Raw genomic sequence first — 27,890 nt, 5'->3', positions numbered from 1 at the left:
TCTGGGAGGCACTTCACTTTTATCAGTTTTAGATATTGTGCTTTTGCTTAAGACATCACTTGGGAAGGGGGGGGCAGTCCTGCTGCTAGATAGACAAATCAATAAAAAGCTTGAGAACCTCTGTACAGGTCCTCCCTGAACATCATTTCCAGATGTAATGTTCCCTGGTGCTGCTTGGTTTGTTTGCCTCTGCAAACGCCAGCCCCTTTTCTCTCCCCACCTCCTTTTCTCTTTTCTTTCTCCAGCCCCTCTCTGCCAAAGATAGGAATTGCAAAGTCTCAATCTTAACTTCCAGGCTTGGGCTGAACTTGAAACCAAAGTTAGAGCCTGGTTCTTGTCATTAGGAGTTGCTGTGAGGTCATGTGGAGAAGGGAAAAATAAAATCAATATGTCATTTCCCCCCTTTTCCAAAAAAAATCTGGTGCTATTCTTTTTATAGCTGAAAAACACATTGAATCATAGAAAATTTAGAACTTGACATCCTGGAGTCAAGAGGTACTCTGGCTTTTCCCTTGCCATACATTGCAGTGCAAAATTTTGAGAAATGGGAACATGCTGCCTTGAGTTGTCATTGTTTTTAATGACACCGCAATTACTATCTGGTTTTTTATCGTTGTTTTTTTTTAAGGCAGGAGGAACCGTTCAAATAGGTTTTTCTGCTCAAAATGTACTTTGGAGTTCCATCTTGGGGAATAAGAGCCCTTTTGTTCCTCTTCCTGCTGAAGTTTCACTTAGTTCCCACTAATACTAGCTCTAGAAGAGTCTGAGTCAGCCAAAAAAGATGTCCATTCAGGAAAATGACAAGCTCATTTTCATTATTCCCTGCTGGAGGCAAAGGGGCAGCTTTGCCGAGAGCCCTGGCTGACTTGTTTGAAGGATGGTGGGGAGAGCCCACCATTCTGCCCCTGTTCTGTGGGGTCCTCCTGGGCCAGGGGGCTTGGCTTGAGAAAGAAGTGGCTGGAACCCTGCCCACCCCACCGGCAGCCCCTGCCTGGCACCAATGGGGTCCAGCCCAGCCTAATACAGGACCCTTGACTGAAGGCCCCCTGTCCCAGCACTGCACAGAAAGAGCCCAGCTAGGCTAGGATGAGCATGTGCACATCTCGCCTGCTGACTGGCTGGAGCCCGCGAGGCGGCGCCTTCTCCCATTGGTTGGTCCAGATTGGCTGAGGCAGCGGAGGGGGCGGGCCTTGTGGTCCCCAAATGCCCCTGCCTCACCTACTCCCTGGGTACCTGGTTCCCCCACCAAAAAGAGCCTGCCTGACTTTCACCAGTGAAAATGGCTCTGGAGAAGTGCTCTCAGAATTAACATGTGCTTCAGCATCCTTCTTGCCAGAGGGCACAATGGCCTGCATTCAGGAGAAAGGCGCCCCCCCTTTCTGAGAGCCCCTTGGAGACAGAGGGCCTGGGGGCAGGACAGGAGGAGGTGCCTCAGCACAAGAGGAGGAGGATCAGGGACCTTTCCCTTCTCACCAGCTCCAGGTTCACCCAGGGCGGTGCTGCTGCCCAGAGGGCAGGAGTGGAGAGCTTGGTGTCCTTTATGGAGAAGAGTAGAGAACATGAGGCAGAGCCTGGCATGAAGGGAACTTGTCTCGGGGGCAGGAAAGTTGACCCTCCCAAGAGGGTCACCCTGTTTACCATTTACTTTGGGAGTCTTTCCCCGGACACTGAAGCGTGCATTGTATTACCAGGGCTTTCCTGGTCTCCTCTTAAAACACAATTCCCCCTGAGGGCCATAGTAAGTCACATCGTATAGAAATGGACCTCATTGGAGCACCTGGGTGGCTCAGTAGGTTGAGCATCCCACTCTTGATTTGGCTCAGGTCATGATCTCAGGGTGGTGAGATCGAGCCCTGCTTTGGGCTGGGCGCTCAGCACGGAGTCTATTTAGGATTTTCTCTCTACCCCTCTCCCTCTGCTCCTCTCCCAGCTCATTCTCTCCCACCCCCCTCAATTAATTAATTAATTATTTTTTTAAAGAAAGAAATGGACACCTCATTAACCTGGGGAAGTGACTCACTTTTGCCCAAGCAGGAGTGATGGGAGGGTGGGCACAAGCACACATTATTGATACTAAAACGCTGTCCAATAGAACTCATTTGTGCTGTGTAATACCATGTGGCAATTGAGCTTGAAATGTGGCTACTGTGACTGAAGACACAAATTCGTCATTTAAAGTTAAAGCTATGTTGGCTAGTGGCTACTGTATTGAACAGTGCTGTTCTAGAAAGTCTAATGAGGAAGAGACCCTAGATATTCTTTGGTTCAGGGGGTCTCACCAGTTGGCATATTTTATTGGGCTCTCTGAGAGGTATAGTTTGCAAAAGACTATGCCTTATAATTTTATGTTTGAAAAGCAAAAACAAATCCCTAGTTTTGCATATTACAAACCTTCAGGAAAGTTGGAGTTTTGTGTTTATCAAAAGGTAGCAAATCTTTGCAGTGTAGTCCTACCCTTTCATATGAGAGGCTGAGCCCCAGAAAGAGGGAGAGATTGTCCAGGCTCTCAGGGTGACGCTGACTTCTCCAGGGTGACCTGCTCTCATCCCACCAGGCCAGGAAGAGCGGGGTCTCTTAGGTGACAGGGTTCTGAATCCTGCTGCTTTCCTCACATCCCAGTGGCCTTAGGTATATGGAAATAAGTGGGAGACATTGATAATGGTATTTGTTCTGAGTCCCCTCCCAGGATTTTTCCTGCATCTTAGAACCCCAACCCCAATTTTCTCGTATCCTCGCAGGTCCCGGGTGGCTCACAACCTTCTCTGGTGTCCTTCATGGTCTTCTCATGCCCACCCCCCAGTTTCATGCTACTGTGGTGGACAGAAGAATGGCCTTCCAAATCCTTGAAATCTGTGACTATGTTACCTTTCATGGTAAGAGGGATCCTGACAGTGTTACTAAGTCAACGATCCTGAGATGGGGCTTCTTTGGGATCAGATTTTCCAGCATTTGTCTTCATACCCCAGAGTTCCCTCTTAACCCCTAACTTCCCACTCTCTTCTTTGTCATCTCTTCTCTCCATCCCCTCAAAAATCCCCCACAAGCAAAGACAGGAACTCAAGCCACAGTGGGAATCAAACTCCTGTTTCCCGAGGAGAGTCTCCCTCTGGTCCGTGAGATGACAAGAGCCACTGGATCGCTCCACCTATTGGGTACCAGACACTGTGCCTAGCTGCGGGAGCTATCTCCCAGCTGAGGCAGTGGAAGCCAAGAAGTGTAAAGAAACCATCTCGGATGTTTTCACAGATAACAGGTAGTGCAGAAGAACCACCTAGCTAAGCCCAGTCCAGATTGCTAAATCATAAGAAAATAAATTGCTCTTGTCTGAGGCAACTAAGCTTAAGGTAGTTTTTTACATAGCAATACATCATTGAAACATTCCCAAACCTCACCCCTACATAAGAATGGAAGGCTTGTCTTTCTCTTTCAGACTCTCCCTGATGTCTGGGCCCAGCTCTCTCAAGCTGACAGACAAGTCAGCTGCTGATAGTTCTGAAACAGACAGGGTATAATGTCACTGTAAGCACCTGCCCAACCAGTTCTTTGTGTGGCCTGGTATAATTAATTAATCAGACATTTGTGAGCCCCAGACAAGGGGTGCCGTTGATCTTCAGGCTCCTCCTTTGGTGAGGAGCCCTTGGAACTGGAGCCATTAGGGTTGGGCAAGGATGACTCTAGGCCATCCCAGGCATAGAGCCCCAACCTCATGCTGTCCCTTATAGGACAGGCCCTGATCATATGGTTGCCATGACAACAGGGCCAGTCATCCCCTAAATGCACAGGCCAAAGGATCTTTCCATACCCTTTATGCTCCAAGGACCAGAAGACCTCAGCATTACAAAGTGTGGGTGAGGCAGGGACAAGCAGAAAGAATGATACTTCCATTTTCTTAGATTTCTCCCACATGAAAATGGCAGCACTCTGAGGACAGAGACCAAACTCATTTGTCTTGGGTGAACAATGTAAAAGAAGTTAAGAATTTCACCAACATGTGTATGACAACAGATGGGCACAGCAAGCCATGTTGGGGCAGACCTGCTATTCAGGAACGAATCACATGAGGGGCATACGTAATTCCAGGAGGCAGGCATTGCCCTGCCGGTCCTCAAAGCCTGTCCCTCTCCATATCACACCTCTTGGTATTCAGGGCTGGATGCTGGGGGTAAAGTAGGCAAATTTGCAAAAGAATAAAAGAACCTCCTGGGAAGAACCTCCTGGGTCTTTTTGAAGACCACCATTTCTCGATCCCTCTGATATATCTGGAGAGTCCCAGGTAAATCAGTGGACAAGGAAGTACAGAAAAGACACCTAGGCCCTGGAAAAGCCAACATGAAGAAAGAGACAGTTGGGGCATGTGGGTAAATGACCCTGATCAGACCCTGGAGAAAGAGGGGGCCTCAAAGGAGACTTCTCTTAGATAGGGGTGTCATGAGAAATCACTGAGAAACAAGAGGTGACCATGTTCTCCAAAAGCTGGAGAAGTATATCACAGTAGTTACAAGAAATCATACATTTACTGTGGATAAGGCCAATTGGACAATTGCCTTATTCAATAAACAATTCGATGATTTAATTCCATGAACATTTATTTATGAAGGCTTGGCGACCACAGCTAGGAGGGCAAATAAGAGAAGCAAAAAATTAGTTGTGATGTGATGAGTGCAGAAACAGAAGTATATTCAGAGGCCAGACACTGCTCTGGGGAGGAAGGCAGTGACAATTTCTGGGGCTGTCCAGGAAGGCTCCCAGGAAGAGGTGACCAATGAGATGGGTTTTGAAGGGTAAATGGGAAAGTTCACTAGGGCAAAAGTTGGGGGCTTATCTTCAGTGGTTGGCAGCCCATGGTCTGCGGATGGGTCCACTTGGCTCAGAAGCAGAGGAACGAAGCCAACTTTCCCCATTCAATTTCCAACAGACAGTTGTGTTGATTTGATGCTGGGTGGAGTTGAGCTCTCTGATTCATCATCAGCTTTGAAGATGACAGCACCCACTGGGGCCCTGGCATGAAGCAACCTTAGAAGTCACAAGCGCCAGTGAGATTGGCCAGTCACAGAAGTTGTATTTTTCTCTGAGTCTTTGTACATAGAAGGAACCAAGGAAGAACAAATAGAAAACAGCACATCCAAAGCTGGTCATCAGCAACTGTAACTGATAAGACTCCAAATGGATGTGGTGCTGGCTCAGGGCCCCCCAGCCTGCTGGAGAAGTTTCTACATTGACTTCCCACAGGGGTGTTCATACCCCAGTGTGGCTCTCTGCCTGAGCCCCGAGGCACAGTTTTCAGTTCTGGGACCCCATTTGTGAAGATGGCCTCTCTAGGAAGCTGGTGCCCATGGTAACCCCTACTCAACAGAATGAAACAGACTGAACCTCCAGCACACTGACCACCACAGGCCTTGAGCAGTGACTCAAGTCTCCTGGTCTACAGTTGGTCCCGCCTCCAAGAACCCGCCTTTGACTGTGGAGGGCTCTGTCTGGGTATCCATTGGTGGGGGCAGCCCTGAAGTAAGTATCACCCCTTTGAAAAGAGCAGATGTCAATCTTTTCACTTTAAATTAACTTTAGCTAAGAGGGACTGACAGAAACATGATGCTGGGTGAACTATATTTGACTGATATTCTGTCAAACATCGCATGGGGTTGTGATCCACAACTTTTCCCATCTGCTGCTCTGGTCTGAGTCACTGAATGCACAATAGCATAATTACCATATCTTGTTCGGGTTTCCCACCATCGGATCAGAGCACGTGAATGTGAAATGTGCCCACAGAAAAAGGCAGCCCTGGTGGGGTGGGTGCGAGGGCAAGGGGATCCCTCAGTTCTTCCCTTGGGGAGAGCCACCGAGGGAGGGGGCTGCCCCGGAAGGCATCCCAGCCCTTGCCCGGGAAGGTGCGTATCCTGGAGACAAAGGAGGAAGGTGGAGGATCAGGAGTAAGGAGCAGGATTAAGATCACACAAACCTGCAGCCCTTAGAAACTGGCTTAATCCATTTTATAAAGAGTTGGGAGGGTTTTTCTCTCCGTGAATATAATACCTTGCACATCTAATCAACTCTTTTCCCAGAACATTTCAAAGCTCTCTGCAAATACAGCAGAGTCTCCTTAGATTAGAGCACGGCCTATTATTACCTGGCTTTGGAGACACCCCAGGTCAGCAGGTCACCTGGGGCCCTCTGAAATAAGACAATTCCCTACAACAAAAAGCCTGGTGTGATGTGGTTTGTCTAACTAGTGGTTTTCAAACTACATGAGTCATGGGACCCTTTAAAAAAAACCACACAGCCTAAAGCTAAACTCCTAATTCAGAACAAAGTGGAGCTATTCTGGTTAAAGCAAAAGTGGGATGTGAGGGGGAGCAAAGATGGGTCCACTTGACACTCCCCATCCACTGAGCCCCAGGACTCCCCAGTCACCGTCATGCCACGAAGCACAGGTAGGTTTTCTGTGAAGCTAATGAACTTAAGTTTCTTTAGGGTACCCTCCAAGGCCCGGTACCTCATTTTATTTCTCATTTTGTGTTGTTTTTATGATGAGGGGCCCCTAAATGATATGTTTCATGTCAAACTGAGTGCAAAATAACTTGAGGTCCTTTGTGCAAGAACGATAATTCCAAAATGGTGACAGCAGAGTGTTAAACCAGGCACAGGGCCCTCCTGAGCACCGTGGGGCCCAGTGTGCATGCCCAGGTGGCAGGCCCATGAAGCCAGCCCTGACTCCATGCCCCATAAAACCTTGCATCTGCCCTTTTCTCCAACTTTCTAAAGAAATGCCAATAGTTTCAAAGGAACCCCCACTTCCCCTGACCATTTTCTTCCATCCCAGTGAGCAGGCTTGTCAAGCTCACAGCCTCGCGGGCCTGAGGCTCCTCCCAGATGCAGGGCTGGGCCTCCTGCATCTTGCTTTCCCGTAGAAGAAAGGCCTTCAGATGAATGACTGCATTTGTAAACAGAAACTAGAGCAGACCAAAGACTCTGTTAAATATTCAGGGATTGGGACTGGGGTGTCATCTGGGGACATTGTGGCTCAATCTTAAAACCCCCAGAGTATTGGACAGAATCGTTTCAGGGTGCTCCCTGAGGGCCTGGGCCTCATCCACTCCTTGCCTATGTTCCGCCACGGTCCTGGGCTGTGGTGTTACTGAAAACATGTCTACTGAATAAACACAGCCTCTGTCCCAACTAGACAGAGCGCTCGTGGTCCTCTAACTCGGCCGCACTCACTACAAATGACAGACTTTGTATGTTTCTTCCCCTGCCAGAAGTTCTTCTTACTCCCTTCTTTAATCCAGGCCCTATCCACATGCCAACCCCCTGCTGAAGTGTCCCTTTCAGGTGGCCTTGCCTTCAAGATGAAATAGGCTGCCCTCATTGGGAAGGAAGGAGGGCCATTCTTAGAAGGTGTGGCTTGAGGCTGGACCACCAGTTAGTGAGTGCACCTGCAGGGTCTACCCAGGAAACAGAAACCCCTGACGTACAGAAAGCAGGTGGGCTTGAATGCACGAACTGGTTTTGCAGAAAATGCAAGAGCTGAGAAGCTAGCCAGGAGCACTGAGTCCACCTGCCAGAGCCTCTGGCCGCAGCAGAATGGGATGGGGAGAAAGAAGGATGGTGGCCCTTCCTTACCTCATCCCCTCTCCCTCCGATGCCACCCCAACCCTAGCCCAGTTCCTAACCCAGGAGGAAGTGTGGGAGACACAGCTTGCCGGGGCCAGGCCCTCTGAGACAGCAGAGCGGAGGCAGGGCCATGGAGAGGGCCTGAGGAGTGAGCCCTGGATCGTGTGCGAGGTACCATGGAAATGCTGCTTTGGCGGAGACGGGGAGGGGCATCTGAACTCGAAAACCTCTGGGCACCTCTCCAGCCCTGAGAGGGAAACTTGATAGGAACACTTTACTTTTCTCAACAATTCACATAATCATGGCCTTAGAAATCATGTTTTTCATGCTCAGTGAAATGACAGTAGAAAATCTTTCCATCGGATATGTAATGTCCCACTGGGTTAATTTCTTTTTATAACTTAGGAGAAACGTTGTGTTTTCTGACTTGCAGATTCACTTCCTTTTAGGAGACAATGAGAATTATATAACCCATCATGTTTCTCTTTTTGCCTTAGCGGCCAGGAAGCTCTGAACTAAATTGCGAACTTCCTAAATCAGGTTTTTAATTATATCTATCCTCTTCTGCACGTCTTTAAACCCACAATGTCTAATTTAACCCTCTTATTGATTAAATGTTGTATAAGACGCCTCAAATACTTTTAAGTAGCAGATAAGTCTGCCTTGGCTTCTTTTTAATATAAGCTGATCCCAACAGTTCCTACGTCTAATTCTTCCTCACATTTGGTCCCTGTCTGTTCCCCTCCCCCACAAAACTCCCTAGTGATTTGTCGTTTTCCCACGTTGAGAAAGCCACAGGCCCTTCCCACTTCTCTATGGCACTCTCTCTAACTCTTAAATTGTCACTGATGTCTTTCACTTCCCGGTCCACTGCCCTCGGCGGAGATTTCCTCTCCAGCAGGGCATGAACCCTTCCCAGGCAGCGCCAGCGTCACGGGGCCCACTAAAGAGGAAGCCGCCAGCCCGGACAGAGAAGTGAGGACCAGCAAAGGTGGAGGGCTGGCGTGTGGGCATGATAGGCAGCCCTCGGAGGCTTTGGGTCACTGACCTGGTCTGAATCCAGCTCTGCCACTCACCTGCTCTGACCAATGGACACCTGCTCTGCCTACCAGTTTACCAGCACAGTGGTCCTTCCCCTGCATTTGGTAACAGCACCCCAATTTTTTCCCTAGGGATTACTCCTCTCCTGTTGCCTCCAGGCTGCATGGGGATTGACATTCAAAGTGGCATGTCCTATCTGCCCAGGATACGGTCAGGTCACCTGTCCAAACCCATGAGACTATGCCTTCCAAGAGGATACATTTTGAGTGGGGTGACAAGCTGGAGCTCATTCATCTTGCCTACCGTCCCCAGTGAGCTTGTCAATCAGCGCCTACCACCTCCAGCCCCAAAGCGGACCTCATCCTTGTCCCTCATGCCTGCATCCTTAGGTTTTCCTTGGGTTTTTAAGAATGAGTTCCTGTTGTTGCAACTCTCAAACTCCAAGCAACGCAGGGCCCCATTCTGCGAAAGTTATATAACCTCATTGAGCTCCAGATTCTGCATGTGTGTAATGGAGATACCAGCACACCCATCATGGGCTGAGGGGTAATGTGCTTAGTCCATCATGGGTGTTCTGCAGAGATGTCACCCCTCCTTCCCTGCCCAACAGAACAGATGACCTTCAAAAGGTGATGGAAGCTGCCCCCATTGCCCAGGTGGCCAGTGGCAAACGTCAATGGTGAAGTCTCCTGAGACCTCATGTTCTTCTTTAGGACCTCTCTGCTTTTCAAGGAATTCCTTGGGATCTCACCAAAAGATGAGCAATGACTTGCCCATTTCAATGAGGGAGAAGCAGGATTTCGAAAAACAAAACAAAACAAAACAAAAAACTCATCGTGAGGAATGAAGACATCAGGTTCTCTAGCTATGGCCTTTGCCAAAAGTCCTGGCCCAGGTTCCTGCCCAGCATTGCTGCTATGCTTGGTGGATTCCTCCCTCCATAAACCTGCAACCAATTCTGTTTTCAGAACATATGCACAAGCAGACTTGGCTTTGAGGGGCCTGCAGTTTCCCATGGTGACTCATTATTGGTGGGCACTGAAGATCCTTCGATCCTTCAGGAAGACTCAGCGAGCCTGGAGCTAGATGTGGCTGGACATGAGCAGCTGCCTCCCTGGGTCCTCGTGGAACACTGAGCCAGTCTCCAGGGAGCACTGTCGCAATGAGAGAGTGGGAGCTAACTAGTGATGTTCCCAAGCCCACGGTGGGCTCCACAGGGAACCCACTGGCTGTTCCAAAGAGCTGGCCACAGAGTCTTCTTAAAATAATAACTACTAGAGCTATCACTGCTATTGATTGCTTCACATAAGGTAGGAACTAAGTTCATCACCCTTACTTTACAAACGCAGAATTGGGCTTAACAATTAAGAAACTTGACCAAGGTCACATGGCTATTAAGGAATAAAGAATCTCACCCAGGTCGACATGACCGGGATGCCTGTGCTCTTCATCACTATGCTCTACTATGTCTCCCATACTCCTGGGGGGAGGCCCACCACGACCCCCACTCATGGTCACCAGGCGGCCACCAGCCACCTGGAGATCATGGACAATAAAGACAACCGATTTCCAATTCTGCTGCTCAGTGGCGAAGTGGCTTCGGAAAGTGGCGTTTCCTCTCTGGTTCTCAATTCCCTCCTCTGTGTGGTGGAGAACAGGATAGGCGTTGTGCTGTGGGCCCCCAAAGAGTCCTACAAGGTCTTTTTCCCACATCACCTTGGGCCTAAATATCCTGCTTCAACTGGGAAGGAATTGGAGAAGCTGGAGATGGGACGGGAAGCCCAGGCCTCGAACCTCCTGCTCGTCGTCCCCAGCAGACCCGGTGACCACAGCATTCTCTCTGGCCTGTTCTGGCAAGCCGAGTGGCTCCCCTCACCCACCCCACGGCCACCTCCTCATTACAGAACAAAGGAACCTGGCTCTTTCCCTCCAGTCCAGAGAGGGTTCCTAATTGGCTTTCCATTAAAGAGAAAATAGACTACTGTTTCCACCTCATTATTTATGAGCCTTTCTGGAAGTGCATTTCCATGCACTCTGGGATTACTCACGCCCATTTTGCTTGGCCATATTTTATGATCTGTTTTATTTATTCAGGGCCTCTACTGGGTACTCACATCTGAAACCAATTAAAAACCAAGAAATAGGAAAAACCAAATAAACACCTGGAGATGTCCAAACCCAGTCTTTCTAAAGCCTGTGATTGGGAGACTGGCATGGCCATACCAGTAGTCTAGGCTGTAGGACAGCAGGTGACAAGGCCACTCAGATGGCAGCGCATACATTCAAAGACCTGTTGACAGAGCTTGGGCTGAGGTTGCCTGGTTCCTGGTCTCACCCAGGATCTCCCGGTGCAGGGCAAAGGCAATGTGGATTCATTTGGGGATGCCCCTCTCTGCCCGGCACATGGTAAAAACTCAAAACTGCTTTGCTCAGCCTTGGATTCATTCGCGTCATAACTGCTGAAGTGACCCTATGGAGAACCATCTCTACGAATATGGGAATGGCTTCCCTTTTAAAGACACTGCCTCGAGCTCCAGTCTGAAAGGATTCTTAGGGATAAACATGCTCCTTTCTTTTTTTTTTTTTCTTGGTGGGTAAAGAAACCTTTAATGAGGATTCGAGGTGCCCGAGGAAGGTGCCGGGGAGGACCAGTGCTCAGCCCCAGCCACCTCCTGGGTACATGGTTCCGTGGAAGTTTTCAAGTCAGTGCTTCTGCTGCTGCTTGTGAGGCTTATCTCGTCTGTGCCCCTCGTGAGTGTCATCGTCGTGGGCAGCTCATGGCGGCACGGGGGACAGGAATTTGTCTTGTTTAGCCAGAATGCAGTTGGAGGGGAAGAGGTGATGGCAAGCCTTCTTAATGGCAGTCTCCTCTTCCAGCCTGAGAGCCCCCGATGATTGTCCTGGGAAGGTTCTCAACCACAGTCTCGGCAGCCCGTGGAGGCAGGTGGCGATTCTGCTCTACTACCAACCCCAAGTCTTCGAGGTCCATCCTGCTGAGAAGTCACCTGCTGGAGCCGGCTGCCCTCCCGCTCCTGACTCCCCCAACTCGTGCTCCCTTTCAGTCTCAGCAAAGCAGTTGCCAAGCTCGGATTTTCCAGAGACCTGCAGTGTATCATTAAGACGTATCCTTGTGGGGATGGGGGTCTCAGCCAGAGGAAATCAGGCCCTTCCTTCTTTTGGGGGGGTCTGAAACCATTTCACACATCTTTCTAGGAGATGCTTTAGAGTCTGTGTCTGCGGATAAGCCATCCTGGCTCCTATTTGTCCGTGAGAGATGCAGGGAAGCCTCTCTTTCACTCTGCCTGCACGCACTCCCCCTCCTCCAGCTTCAGTGCCTGCTGGAACTGGAGGCCTCTCTCTGCCCCACTTCCCACCTCCACCCTAGAGAGTCAGTACATTGGCTGGTGGTCTCTGTCCTGAAGCCAAATGCCCCACTCTTCCCCTTACACTAAGCTGGGTGTACAGACAGTATGGCAAGTGACGGGGCAAGGACCACCCGCAGCAGGCTGTTAGGGTAGCAGCAAGATGGTAGGAATGCCGTGCATTGGGGCACTTTGTAGGGTTTCTCTTCGGATGAAAGAAATGATGCAGGGTGACAGGTGGGCGAAATGGGGAGAGACATCAAAAGGTACTAATTTCCAGTTATAAAATAAGTACATCATGAGGGTGTAATGTACAGCATGCTGACGATAGTTAATAATACTGTATTGCATATTTGAAAGTTACTAAGAATAGATCCTAAAAATTCTCATCACAAGAAAAAAAATTATAAATATGAATGGTGACAGATGTTAACTAGATTTATTGTGATCATTTCGCAATATGTACAACTATCAAGTCCTTACATTGTATACCTAAAACTAATACAATGTTATATGTCGATTATACCTCAGTAGAAAAAAAAGAACTTATAGAAAGACATTGAACTTAGCACAGAAAAAGAGAAAGAAATGATAATCACATCTCTAACTTTTTTTCTTCCCAAGATATTTGTGGTGTTTATTGTGATCTGATTTCACACACACACACACACACACACACACACTAGGAGGGGACTAGGCTCCAGAAATCTTGGGGCTGATGCTCCTTAGATTTACCCCACCCGATCTCTACTTTTCCTTAGTAATTTATATCAATCGTTTCTTCCTTCACTTATTCTTTTGTTCATTAATTCAATGATGTGTTGAGCGCCTCTATGTGACAGCACCAGGCGTACATCTGATACAAAGCTCAGTCCAGCCTCCGCCCCCACCCGCCCAATTTAGCCTGAGCCTTTCTCCTGGGATAACAGATTTCAGAGGTTTACTCCCCACTGGAATCTAAGAACTATAAAAGCCATCAAGTCATGAGACAGGAGGGGAACTAGGAAACTGACACAATTCTACTAGTCCACAAACCACGGCTTCCAAACCTGAGGTCTGTTCCTCTGTATCTTGGCCATGTTCTGGCAAACACGACAATATCTTGCTGCTGTTACTAGATGATGGGCTTGATGATTCCAAATACAAGAAGCAGACGCCCAGTCTCCCTTTCCCTCTGCTTTCCTCAGCAGCACATGAGGACTGACAATCGTGAAGGTTCGGGGAGCAGTGAAGGGTGAGTGGGGACTTCTCAGAGAAGGGCTGAGGTTAGTGATGTCAAGGTGGGCTGAAAGCAGCTGAAGCCTCTGCATAACAGTGGGGAAAAAATGTTGGCATTCCTATACCGTTGGTGCCAGCGACCCCGCTGGCCACCTAGGGACCCCTTCTTAGATTACTATTTGTAAATTCCTGAAACAAAATATATAGGATGGAAAGGAAGCCAATTATATTAGAATGCAATTATCAAAATATTTTTTAATTGTGGTACTTTATGAACACATTTAAATAACAAAGCAATGCATTTAAAATATAGACAACATTAACTCACATTTTATTTTTTAAAGACATATTCATACGATGGTTATTGTTTCTTGGCTTGATCCTGGCCAATGTGACGTGCTTGTCTTGGAAAGAGCAACGCACATGTCATGTTGGACACTCAGTTGATTTTGTTTTTACTTTTGATTGTTCCAAGGGTTGATGCATAAAGAGAAGTTGTTGCAAAATTATTTTAGAAGTCCACAGCTTGCTCAACAAGGAACACTCCAAAGTTTATGGAGCTAATCTCCAATCGCGAGGACACACGACTCCACTGTTTGGTGGCTGACCCGCTAGGGTCCAGAGTTGCTCCAGAATTGCCAAGTTCTGACTCATAAGTGTCTGCAGACAGGAGCACTGAGATATTCTGCAGTCTAGGGGCAGTCACATAACTGCAGAGCACGGGTGACGTTTCAAGATCTGCATCGACTGTACTGCTCTATAAACATAGCTGGATTTCTCATGGTGAAAAAGTCATAGGTACCCCGAATACTCCTACACCCACAAGGGGAGGAAATACTAAAATTCAGCTGGAGGCTAGCAAAAAGATGTCATTTCCTCCCACCCAAGTTCCCAGACCCCACAGAACACCTTGGAAGTCCATGGACACCAGATTAAGAACCACCCTTCTAGGGGAAGATGACGAGGAACAGAGATAAAAGTCAGCTGGACAACACAGATCTGGAAAATTCCAAACATAGGGCAGCCCACGGAACAATCTCAGCACGTAGAGCACAGGAAAGCCTTTAAGAAACAACACCATCCTCATCCTAATGTTGGAGCTGTCATGACACAGACCCTCTGCTCTTGGCAAAATCCTCAGCGAAGTCTCCCTACTCCCATACGTGCTTAGAGTGAGTGGGGTTTGTAGCAGAAATCAAGGAAGGGGCTGCATTTCATAACTGGATCAATCCAGGGGGACTGCATATCTATTTGTCAAAGGAACAGATCAGCTAAAATGGGAACCTGGGGCCGAGAAGTAAGGCTCACCTGGAAATTTGCAGACAGACCCTCAGGCAGGGCTTTGGTCCTCCACGGGTCCTGGGGTGCAGGTCCAGATTGATCTCATTTAGATCTTAGGGTCCTGGGGACCCCTACAGACCTTGGGTAGCATCTAGAAAGCTCACAGAGCCTTTTGCATGGGAGGAAATCAGTAACTCACAGCTCCGATGTCTGAGAAGCTGGTCGTACTGGTAACCCCCGTCGTGCCCCCTGCCTTCTTGCTTGCTTTTTTCATGGCACACAGCCCTTCCCTGTGGCTTGGGCCTCCAGAAGAGAGGCGAGGCCTTCCTTGGTTTGTGGTGCTTCCGTCACCAGAGCTAAGGGTTTGGCCCTTTCAGAAATCTGACGGAGAAACTGGCTCCTGGCAGTTGCTAAGGCAGGCAGTGTTCGCTGAAGAAGCTCTAATGAGGATCTGACAAATGAATCCCCTTTGCCCCTGCCCTGCCTCCAGCAAGCCGGCCGCTTCCCCCACGCGGTATCCTCGACGCTGTTTTGTAAGCTTTCCTCCTCATCTCAACCTCGATTCCTCGTTCCCATTCTTCTGAATGTTAAAGTCACGACCTTTGCGGTTTATGGGCCACCAGAGACTGAACTAAATGTGTTAGCTCTGAGTCCAAACAAGTAATAGCCGGCCAATTAAATTAATAATCCATATTGTTACAGTGTTTAACCATGGCTGTTTCCTCAGCGGTCTGTTTAAATCACAGCCAAGGCCTGACCTATTAAAATGAATAACTGGAATTATGAGAAACTCTATTTAATAAACACAGTGAGGAACGCAGCACAATTGGGCATGAAATATTTATTACCACTTGAAGCAGAGAGCTGTTTGGGACTTTAAGATGGCATTAATGAGTGCGTTTTAATTTCTGGCTCACAAGGTGGGAGGTGGGGCTGGAACTGAGGGCCCTTTGGCAGATTCCTGGAAAAACCAGCTCCTGTTATATTATTACATTGTGCTGGGGGGGGCTGTTTGTTGATGCGTGGGACTCCCCCAGTCTACTGTGGGTGCCGGAAGGTGGGCATCTGATCCCCGCCCTCTTGTAGACATAGCACTTGCTCAGTAAATGCTTGCTGGATGGAGAGATGGGTGGATGCATGGATGGACGGATGACAGATAAAACATTCTGACACCTTAGTATCCACAGTTCGATGATCTAGGACAGATAAAACACTTAGCGTGGTGCCCCATACATACTACATCCTCAGTAAATGGTAACTGTCATTAGATTTAGGAGAGCAAAGTCTGGCTAACTTACTGGAGAGTCAGTGCTCACATTTGGCAGTTCCTCAGGAGCCCCAGAGCTGCCCCAGGACCCTGACTCGCCCATTTAGCTTTATGCACACTTGGAAGCCTGTTTTTGATGAGATGTTTTTGTTTGACTATTTTTGGCTTTTCTCGGAATGGATTGTTTCTTTCCCTACTTTCCCAGAGCTCAACGTCTTATCTCCGCATTTGCCCGGACATGTCCTGTTTTCCCAGGTATGACTCCCTTTCACAGGGTCTGCCTCCTTTTCCCAGACCTCAGCTCTGAAGTTCTGATAATGGGTTTAGAAATTGCGGTTGCTGTAATGATAACCTTCAGCAAGTCTTGTAACCACCAAGTCAAGCAGAGTGGTTATTGGGGATCTATGAACACGATAAGTGGGCCTTCTCCATAGGAGACCCCCCAGATGGGAAAAGGAAAGGTCAACTCCTGCTAGAACTTGTTTTCCAGAGGAAGCGGAAAGCAAGCAGACCAAGCCATATGCTGATGGAGCACAGGGGACATTGTGAGGGCTAGGGGCGGGAAGTGGAGACTCAGGAAGGCCTGGCCATGGTCTCCCCTCTGAGAGCCAGGCGTCATCTCCTGGAGACCACAAAAATACCCCTCAGCTCCAGTCACCCCCATCCCCAAGTCTAAAATTAAATGTATTAATGAATTCAAGGCAGGCAAAAGGCAGTCTCATTTTGAATAGGCAGAATCTTGAAACTGAAAATAGGGAAAGAAGAGTGTTGGGTTGTTTTCCTTTCAAGGAGGACAAGATGGTTCAGATCTTGTGGAAGATTTGGTGGAGTCTCACCACCTCTCCACTATATTCAAAAGCCAAGGATAATCCCAAAGAGGAAAAGTATCCTAAGTGGCCAGTATGTCATGGGACGTGCCATGGGACCTTGCCTGACTGAAGTGAGGCTTTGGAGGGCTCCGTCTATCCACTCTGTCTGCACTCGGCACATCTTCTGTTGTCCGTAACTTTCATCTCTAATCCTTAACAATGCTTGCAGAATGATGGATATCATGGCTGTGTCGGGATCCTCTTTTCCTATACGTTGGAGGGAGGCTTCCACCAAATAAAAGATGTCTATGCCAAAGATGCTTTCATGGTAGAAGCCTTCAGAACTAAAGAAAAACACAAGGTAGAGTTGCTTCTTATCGCCCATCCCTCCTCTACTAGTTGTGAGTTCCTACAGAGTGAGATTATATTTTATTCATCTTTGTATTCCCTTCTGTGACTTGCACAGGAGCTAACATCTTTCTGGTTCTCAGCAAACATTTGTGCATAATAAAAAGCCACCATTTATGGAACCTTCCTCATATCCAAGCCTGTGCTAAGTTCTGTGCCTGTGCTCTCTCGTGTCATATTCCCAACCACACCGTGGCTTTCTATCACGATGCCCCATTTTATGGCTGAGGACATTGAGATGTAAAGAAGCTGAACGCTTGTCCTGGATCACCTATAACAAGTAGCAACCCTGGCATTTGAACCCTGGTCTGTGCAGTTTCAATGCCTTTGCTTTCATTGCCATGCTGTTCGGTCTCTGCGAGAAAAAGGTACATAGATACATAGCTCCATCCTCAAGAGTTTGTTGTTGTTGTTGTTTTTAAGATTTTATTTATTTGTTTGTTTGAGAGAGAGAAAGACAGGGGGAGGGGCAGAGAGAGGGATAAGCAGACTCCGCGCTAAGCACAGAACCCGACACGGGGCTCAATCCCATGACCCCAAGATCATGACCTGAGCCAAAATCAAGAGTTGGATTCTTAACAGACTGAGCCACCCAGGCGCTCCTATCCTCAAGGGTTTATAGTCAAGCAAATGAAACAGACACATAAAGAGATCATTTAAATACAGTGCATTAAATGAGCCCTGCCCCAGTGACCAGGTGAATACCAAGGTGATTCCAACAGTCTAATCTGGAGGGAATCAGGACAGCTTCCTGGAGGAGGTGAGACCTGAACTTATTTTATTAAAAGATGAGAGGTTGGTCAGACTAAATGTTAAGTGAAAGAAGAGACTATTCAAGCAGAAGGAAGAACTTGGACAATAGGAAAACACCTTTGGGTCCAACACCTTGGCAGGATGATTCTCAGTGGTAAAAAGATGGCAAGGCCTAATGACCAAGGAATTACCAAGGAGGAAGGCATCTGTCTAACTACTGCAGAATTCTTCCCTGTGCCTTCAACTAGAGATGCCAGTCATCCCTCCCTATCCCACATGCACTTCCTACAGCCTCTTCCTAATGGACTGTCTGTAGGTACAGACACCCTGGAGACAAAGCCCTAGTACCAGAGGATACCACCCTACCTCCAGCCATTAGTCCAAACTGGGCTCATCAGGTTCTCTCCCCTAGGAACTTGGATGTGAAGCACTGAGAACAAATCAGCTCTCTTTGGGGAGCTGAGCCAACAGGTCACATAGATGCAGGGATCAAGGTTGCCATTTTGTGGCACCCATCAGGGAATCGTGGGCAAGTGATTAGGAAGCAGGAAAGCTCATGAACGAGAAAAGAGAAATAAACAAGCAGCTGAGATGCACAGGTGGTCATACAGCCTCAAAGAAGGGATAACAGAGAAAAGAGAAAGCAGACCGGGCCACCGCCGATGAAGAAGAGAGGGCAACTGCCTTGGTTACTGAATCACAGGGTCATTTCTTGCCTTGAAATGACACACAGTTTATGTGTGTCATCACACATCAATCCCTCTTTACTTACAGCTGCTTCATAGGGTCTCTGAAGACATACCTGAGAGAAGAGGCATCATTTCAGAGATGGATAGGCAAGGCATCCCAGTGGTGCTGAGCACACCTCCAAGGCTGTTCCAGAACTCAGTCTGACTCTGACAGAAGGTGGTACCATGCCTTAACCAGACCTGATGGAAAAAAGCAGCCTCGGAGTCATTGTTATCTCTATATGTAGATATCAAGACCCAGGCTTTGCAGGACTTCTTTGAGTGTTCTGCTTTTACAGCAGGTTAAACCTTTATCTGCACAATAAATTGTTGAGGTTATGATTAACTAGGGCTTAGCCATCAACAATGTGGTCTTCTCTGCAGTGTCTCCACCGATACTTCTCATTTCAATATATGGCTTTATTTCACTGCTTCAGTGAGGATTGTTAACACAATACCAACATTTCAAAAGTAATCCTAAAAAGAAGAGTAAATACATACTGAAGTTGTAACTTTTTCAGTTGCAAAAAAATATGATTTTGATGTGCCAATAGCACTAAATGAAGATAATCGCTGTAAGTAAAATATCAAACCACATACACTTATGTCCTCACATAAATGTCTATCAAAAACCTATATGAATTTCTTGCCCCAGACCTGGCATCAACCTTTATCCAGAGACCCCTGGTTTCAATGAGAAGTGATATTTATAAAGCACAGTCTAGGAAAATGGAGTTCTCTTTGTGGTTAGATTGGTCATTGTTCTAGGTGTTTAAATGGAAAGTATTGGAAAATATTTTTTTAAAGGAAACGACATCATTAGTTTATACTGAATATCCAATTCTAACCTAGAATTCCTGTATTTTAACTTACTTGATTTTATATATTTATTTCTTTGATGGTGAAAATCTTAGTTCCTAAGAACACCAACATAATCATTTGATATATTGGAAATAGTTTCAAAATAAGAATATCTATATTAATACTAACAATATGATTTTCAAGGTACAAAATGAGAGTGGAACATCTGTCATATCAGAAAGCAAAGCTGTCAAAGACTTCTATAATGATGTCACAAGGACACAGCACGAACTTGAAGTGGCTCCCCACTGGCCAAAGGTAGAGAAATTTGAGCATAAAAAATAATAATAACTGTATTGAATCAAAACACATCAAACATGTCCAAATCCATGAACTCATACTGATACTTTTAAAAGAACTCTTGGGGCACCTGGCTGGCTCAGTCAATAGAGGGTGTGACTCTCGATCACAGGGTTATGAGTTCAAGTCCCACATTGGGTGTGGATCCTACTTAAAAAAAAAAAAGGGAAAGAAAGAAAGAAACTTTATTCTAAAATATAAACAAATAAAAGAACTCTCATAGATAATTTTGGAAGAGGCTAGGGAACGAATTCATTTTGCAAAAGCCGCAAAATTAAGAAAGAACCAAGTATTTGCCTGCCTTTCTAGCAGGAACTATATTTCAGAATAACCACATCACTGATTTATTTATTTTAAGTAGGCTCCACGCCCAGCATGGAGCTCAATGTGGAGCCTGAACCCACGACCCTGAGATCAAGACCTAAACCAGGACCAAGAGTTGGACACTCAACCGACTGAGCCATCCAGGTACCCCATTTGTTATTTTTAAGTTTGATAATAATATCATGGTTATGATACAAAAATAATCCTTCTAAATTTAATATACTTAATGAAAATGTATAATGAATATGATGTTTGAGATTTGATTTAAAATAATGTGGTGGATTCATGTATGTGAAGGGGAAGGAGGATGATATAAGGGAAGCAAGATAGGCCATGTATCATAAATGCTGAAGTGGGGTTACAGCTACATAGGGATTGTCTCTGCATTTACATTTTAAAAATTTTCCATAATAAAGTTAGAAAATAAACCTGAAAACTTGGCCAACCAACATTTTCAAAATAGCCTCCCTCAGATCAAAGAAATGCAAATTAAAATGACAAGAAACAATTTTCAACCTATCCAACTGGCAAAGGTTAGAAGAACGTTAATACTTGGTGCTGGCAAAGATGTGGCAAATGAGCATTCTTATGCATTCCCGGTTTACTTGGTATGGCCTTGATATCACCTTACTAGAAAGCATCTTGGCAATATGAATAAAAATTGTTAAGGGATGCCTGGGTGGCTCAGTCGGTTGGGCGTCTGACTCTAGATTTTGGCTCCAGTCATGCTCTCAGGGTGGTGGGTTCAAGCCCCTTGTCTGGCTCTGTGCTCAGTGGGGAGTCTGCTTGAGATTCTTCCTTCTCTCTCCCTCTGCACCTCCCCCTACTTGCATGCTCTTTCTCTACCTCTAAAATAAATAAATAAAATCTTAAAAAAAAAATCTTTAAATATGTGGGTGCCCTACGCCCTAGGAATGGTAGTAATTTATCCAAAGGAAATGATCAAACAAGCGTATAAGATATCTGGCCAAAAATGTTTATTGCAAGATAATTATAATAGCAAAAATTTTAAATTAACTTAAATACACACCAATAAGGACCTGGTTTTAAGACTAAGGAAGAGCCACATAATGGATACAGACAGAGCCATTAAGAACCATAATGCACTCTGCTCCTCCCCATCTGACAGACAGCCATCTCTTCTGGTGCAGTGCCAGCTGCATTCCTGAGACATGATGGTGAAGGTCAGAGTAAATGGATTTGACCATATTAGGCACCTGGTCACCAGGGCCACATTTAAATCCAACAAAGTGGATATTGTCGCCATCAGTGACCCCTTCACTGACCTCAACTACATGGTCCACATCCACATGTTCTGGTATGATTACACCCACCACAAATTCCACGGCACAGTCAAGGATGAGAATGGGAAACTTGTCATCAATGGAAAGCCCATCTCCATCTTCTAGGAGTGAGATCTTGCCAACATCAAATGGGGTGATGCTGGGGCTGAGTATGTTGTGGAGTCCACTGGGGTCTTCACCACCATGGAGAAGGCTGGGGCTCACTTGAAGGGTGGGGTCAAGAGGGTCATCATCTCTGCCCCTCCTGCTGATGCCCCCATGTTTGTGATGGGTGTGAACCATGACAGTATGACAACTCCCTCAAGATGGTCAGCAATGCCTCCTGCACCACCAACTGCTTGGCCCCTCTGGCCAAAGTCATCCATGACAACTTCAGCGTTGTGGAGAGACTTGTGACCATAGTCCATGCCATCACTGCCACCCAGAAGACCATGGACGGCCCCTCTGGGAAGCTGTGGCATGATGACCGAGGGCCTGCTCAGAACATCATTCCTGCTTCTACTGGTTCCACCAAAGCTGTAGACAAGGTCATCACTGAGCTGAATGGGAAGCTCACTGGCATGGCCTTCCATGTCCCCACCCCCAATATGTCAGGCATGGATCTGACCTGCTGTCTGGAGAAAGCTGCCAAATATGATGACATCAAGAAGGTGTTGAAGCAGGCATTGGAGGGTCCCCTCAAGGGCATCCTGGGGTACACCGAGGACCAAGTGGTCTCCTGTGACTTTAACAGTGACACCCACTCTCCCACCTTCAATGCTGGAGCTGGCATTGCTCTCAGTGACCACTTTGTGAAGCTCATCTCTTGGTATGACAATGAATTTGGCTACAACAACCTTAGGGTCCACATGGCCTCCAAGAAGTAAGAGCCCCCTGGACCACCAGCCCTGGTGAGAGCAAGAGGAAGAGAGAGACCCTCGGCTGCTGGGAAGTCCTTGCCCCAACTCATCCCCCAACACACTGAGAATCCCCCAACCTCCACAGTTTCCATCCCAGACCCCCTGAAGAAGGGGAGGGGCTTGGGGAGCCCTACCCTGTCATGTACCATCAATAAAGTATACTGTACCCAACCCCAAAAACAACAAAAGAACTATAAGGCAGATGTATATTTATTAGCATGGGAAGATGTGTCATAGCTCTATCAAGAAAGGGCAAAATCAAGTTCCAAAGGCTATCTATAGTAAGATACTTTTTTGTTTTCTAAAATGTGGAAGGAGAAACAGTTAACAATGATTACCTCTTGTTGGTAAAAGCATGGATTATTTTTATTGCTTTTCTTTTGCTTGTTTTTTCATTTTTCTAAATGAATTTTGAGTAGTTTTGGAATTCTAAATAATGAATTCCTGTGTAATTAAAATAGCCTTCACCTAATGAGATGACATGATATCTGGAATTTACTCTACTCATCTAGGGGTTGGGCCACAGATGAAACAGGTCTGGCTCAGAGTTGACAGCCCTTGAAGCTGGGTGATTGGGTACCTGGGGGCTCATTTTACTTTGTTCTCTACTTCTGTGTACGTTTGGAATTTTTCGTTCTGAAGGTTTTTCTAAAATACTCCTTTTCAGTACAAAGTGACATCTTGTCATCTTTTGTCCCTGCCCCTCCCACAATGTGCCTCCAGAGGTCACAAAGGGCCAGCGCCATGCCCAGAGACATTAAGGCTGATGTTTTGATTACTAAAATGCCTCCCTCTCTCCTGTGGTCAGAAAGGCATTGAGTGAGACACCCCCTTTCCCCCTGCCCTCCTGTCCAGCCTCCCCCTGCCCTCCTGTCCAGCCTACACGAGACAGCTGCCCAGGGCCAGTGTTGTGGACTTCAGTCAGGAGCTCACTGGTCCACATGAGAAACAAACTCACAGCCTTAGCCCCTTTGTCAGTCTGATTCCTGGGCCGCCCCATCTGTGATGGCCTACCATTGCTTCCTCCCACAGGGGGCCCTCTCTTTCTCAGAGGAAGGAAGTAGAGGAGGTTAGTGGATTTGGCATACCCAGCCTGCAGATTGCTTCTTCTAACTTGGCTCCTGCCCTGCGCTTTCTCACCCAGGCATGCTGGCTATAAAAGTGTCTAGCATATGCAAAAATCACTATGAATATTCATGAAGTCGTATTACAAATAATACTCCTTTAAAAATGAATAATATTCTGGCTAGTCTCCCTGGAAATTGAATTCCTCTCCCACACTTTGAGTCACTTGGAGATTGTCAATACCACTGGTCAGCGAACTGTAGCCCAAATCTGGTCCACCATCTATTTTTATATGACCTGCAAGCCTAGAATGGTTTTTACATTTTAAATCGTTGAAAAATTTAAAAAAAAAATAATATTGGGGCGCCTGGGTAGCTCAGATGGTTAAGCGTCTGCCTTCAGCTCAGGTCATGATCCCAGCGTCCTGGGATCGAGTCCCGCATCGGGCTCCCTGCTCCTTGGGAGCCTGCTTCTCCCTCTGCCTCTCTCTCTCTCTCTCTGTCTCTCATGAATAAATAAATAAAATCTTTAAAAAAATAATAATAATATTTTGTAACACATAAAATTAAATTCAAATTTCAGTGTCCATAAATACAGTTTTATTGGAGCATAAGTCACACTCATTCGTTTACCCATTGTCCGTAGCTGATTTCATACTACAATGACAGAGTCGTTTGTGATGCAGGCCATGTGGCCCATGCAGCCTAAAATATTTACTCTGGCTTTTTAGAGAAAAAGTTTGCTGACCTCTGGCTTGAGGTTCTCCTAACCACTCTTGTGGTTCCCTCTTGTCTAATAGAGTTGAACAGGAATGCCATCCATTGCCAGGAAGTGAGGATGTCCTTCACACATCAGCCTGCAACCATCCAGATATGAGGCTTTGGGTTTTAGAAAAATTCACTCATCCATCCAATGAAGATTTAATGACTGTCAGCTTTGTGCCACACACGGTTTTAAGTTCTGGGTTTTGGGGGCAGCCAGGGTGGTTCAGTCAGTTGAGCGTTTGACTCTTGATCTCAACTCAGGTCTTGATCTCAGGTTCGTGAGTTCAAGCCCCACGTTGGACATGGAGACTACTTTAAGGGCTGGGTTTCTAGCAGTACACAAAACAAGCAAAAACTTCGTTTTTGGAGCTGAGGTTCTACTCAGGAGAGATGACCACAAACAAGTTGAATAATAACATATGATATGTTAAGTGGCCTTAAGTGCTTTGGATGGGAAAGCAAGGCAGGGGTAAAAGGGTCAGGGAAGGAGAGAGTAGCAAATTCCGATTAGGTTAGGAATGATTCCATTAACAAGGTAACATTTGAGTAAAGACTTGAAGGCAGTAAGGAGCAAGTCATGAATATACCTAGGAGGAGAACATTCCAGGCACATGGAACAGCAAATACAAAGTTCCTGATGTGCACCATGCCCTTCATACTCAAGGAATATCAAAGGCAATGAGTGGTAGAGGTTGAGGTCAGGGAGGTAAGGGGTAGGGAACAGATCATATGGGGTCTTGCAAGCCATATGAATAACATGGCTTTCATCCAGAGTGAGATGGGAAGGCGATAGGGGTTAAGAGCAGAGAAGTAACACAGTCTGATATCCAATTCCTTATTTAACATCTGTCTAAAATATTTCACAACTTTATATAAATGAGGCATATCTTTCCTTTTATTCTGATTTCTTAAGTTTAAAGAAGCATTGAAATGTATGAGAACAGGTATAAAAGTTTAATAAAAAGAAAAAAAAAAGCACATCAGTGAGGGGCACCTAGGTGGCTCAGTCAGTTAAGCGTCTGCCTTCAGCTCAGGTCATGATCCCAGGGTCCTGGGATCAAGTCCCACATCTGGGCTCCCTGCTCAGCGGGGAGCCTGCTTCTCCCTCTCCCTGGGCTGCTCCCCCTGCTGTGATCTCTCTCTATCAAATGAATAAATAAAATCTTTTAAAAAAAAAGCACATCAGTGAGTGTTTCAGTTATCCATTGCCATATGATCAATCAACCCAAAGCTTAGTGGTTTACAAGAGCAATATTCCGTTATTTCCCATGGTTCTGTGAATTGAGTGGGATCAGCAGGGCGATTCTTCTGCTTTTTTTGGCATCAGCTGAACTGGGCTGGAAGGTTCAAGTTTTCGCTCACATGTCTGGAACTTCATTGTTCCTCTCTCTGGCCTCTTCTCATGGCTAAGTCAGGGTTCTTCACAGCAGGGTGGTCTTGGGGTGTCGGAGCTTCGAGAGAAAAAGCAGAAGCACCACACTCTTAAAGCCTAGACCCAGAACCAGCACAGCATCACTTCTGCCATATTCTACTGGCCAAATCAAAAGCCAACTCAGATTGAAGGGTAAGAGAAAAGAAAATCCCAGCCAGTGATGGGTTGAGCTGTGTGCACTCCTTGACAAGAAGAAATTGATGCTGGCCATCTTTAGGGACTCTCAGAGTAGGCAAGAAACATTGATTCCCCCCACCATAGAACCCCAAAACTCTTGAGCTCCACTCCTCTCCTTTTGACCACTATGTATGCATATTGATAGGTGTGATTAATAAATGGTGATGGATTAACTTAATATTCTTGAATCATGAGATTCCCTAAGTCTTGAAAATCAGTCTGAGAAGCATCCTGACTTCTGCATCCATAGAGATTGTGTTCATTTTCCTCCCTGGTTCTGCTGGCCCAGCTGTCTGGCTGAGCCTCCTTGACGTTCCCGGGCACTGTCGCCCTCCAACAGGCAGCTGGGCTAATCTCAGAACACAGGGTGGGTGGTGTGGCATTCTGTAGAATTTAGGGAATGTGATGCAGCTCTTTCCCCAGAAGAAGCCAAAACTTCCCAGACTGGCCAGATGCAAGCCCTCCATGATGCTGCCCCCTGCCACCACCCCATTCCCAAAAGAAAAAGACATGGAGGATTAAGCGTCTCAATCACCTCTGGATTTTAAAAACAAAAACAAAACTTTGTTTGAAAATAAAATCTTAGATTTACCGAAGAGTTACAAAGACAGTACAAAGTCCCCAAATACCTTTTGCCCAGCTTCCTCTAATATTATCTCCTTATATAACCACAGTACATTGTCAAAACTAAGATATTCACACTGGTATAATACGATTAACTAAACAACAGACTTATTCAGATTTCCCCAGCTTTCCCCCTAATGCCAGTCTTCTGTTCTAGGGTCCCATCCGGGATCCCACATTACATTTAGTGCTTCATGTCTCCTTGGTCCCCTCCAGTCTGTGACAGTGCCATAGTCTTTCCTTGACTTCTATGACCTTGACCCTTTTGAAGAGCAGTGGTCAGGTGTTTTGTAGAATGTCCCTCGATTTGGGGTTGACTGATATGTCCTCATAATTAAACTGAAGTTTACAGGGTTTGAGAAGAATATTATAGAGATGAGGTGCCTTTCACTGCTTGTATCCAGGGGCACATGACCGCAATTATCTTATTACTGGTGATGTTAACCTTGGTGTTCACGTTCAGGAAGGTGGTATTTGTGAGATTTCTCTTCTGTGAAGTTGCTACATTTCCCTTTCTGTTTTCTATCCCTTAGTGTTGAGCCCACACTCGAGGGGAGGGGAATTGAGCTTCTGGGGGAAGGAACTTTTGAGCTTTTAAAAATCCGCAGCACACTTGGGCAGGGCTGCCAGCAGGGAGGGCCCCAAGCCTGCCCACTGACTTGCTGGTGACCTTGGATGAGTCACTCAGTCTTTCAGAGCCCGGGATTTCCCTCCTGCTTGTGAAATCCACGATGGCATCCCTGCCCCACAGCTGTCTCCTGGGAGCCTCAGGAGGTTTCAGCTGGTAGCATTTTGAGTTGCTGGAATATAGATCTGATGGGGGAAAGAGGGTCCTTGCCAATAACAGCTGAAGTCTTGCCCTGGTCTGTAAACATTGCCCAATCCTTAGGCCCATCATTCCCACAACAGGAGTGCCCCCTAAAAGTGATGAGGCCATCACTATTTTTATAAAATTGTCTCATGTTATTAACATGCTAACACGGGCTAGATGTAGAAAGAAACACTGGAGGGAAATATTTTTGTAAAGTGAAGCATTATTTTATAAAGTGAATCATTCCCCTGAATTAGCCTTTTTGTATAAAGTCACTTATCACTTACTGGATCTGCCTCCCCTAAGAGGCTCCAGGAATTCCTCCCAAAGCACATGCCATCTTTCATGCAAATAAATGCCTTTGAAAAGACAGAATGTTTTCTACATTGATGGTGATGAATTACCTTAGAATTGTCTATTGTCATAATCATTTCACATCCTTGAAGGTTGGCTCTTCCCTGGTGGAGAATGCTGGCCAGCCTGTATTTTTGACAATTGATACTAACTGTAGAACTAAACCCCAAGAGTATTGCTGTTTGGTGATTTTAGGAAAGATGTGGCTAGTGAGGGACAGTTTTTCTGGGGATAGCTATATCTGCTGGGATTGGATGTCTTCCTCCATTCTTTGGAAATCATACCACTCTACCTGGGCTGCCATGTCTGGGCACACAGGCTTTGCCCTGTACAACTCAAAGGCATCACTCACAAGGGCTCTGATGTAGGTGTATTACCAACTCCAGTAAGGAAATCTCTTAAATAGTGGGTACTCAAGTCCTTATTGAACACAGATGTTTTGAGCCTGGTCTATGCTGGGTCTTGACGTCGTAATGCACAACAAGGTGAACAGTACA

General features: G+C 46.5%; 1 pseudogene; it reads left to right on the top strand.

The window, feature by feature from the left end:
* The first annotated feature begins 21,138 nt into the window (after window positions 1-21,138).
* On the top strand, window positions 21,139-22,210 carry LOC102745370 (glyceraldehyde-3-phosphate dehydrogenase pseudogene; annotated as a pseudogene).
* The last annotated feature ends 5,680 nt before the right edge of the window (window positions 22,211-27,890 follow it).

This window comes from Leptonychotes weddellii, chromosome 6 (assembly GCF_054177405.1).
Source record: "Leptonychotes weddellii isolate Sample4059 chromosome 6, ASM5417740v2, whole genome shotgun sequence".
In the NCBI taxonomy this organism is placed as follows: Eukaryota; Metazoa; Chordata; class Mammalia; order Carnivora; family Phocidae; genus Leptonychotes; species Leptonychotes weddellii.
This window is presented reverse-complemented; position numbering and strand designations above follow the sequence as displayed.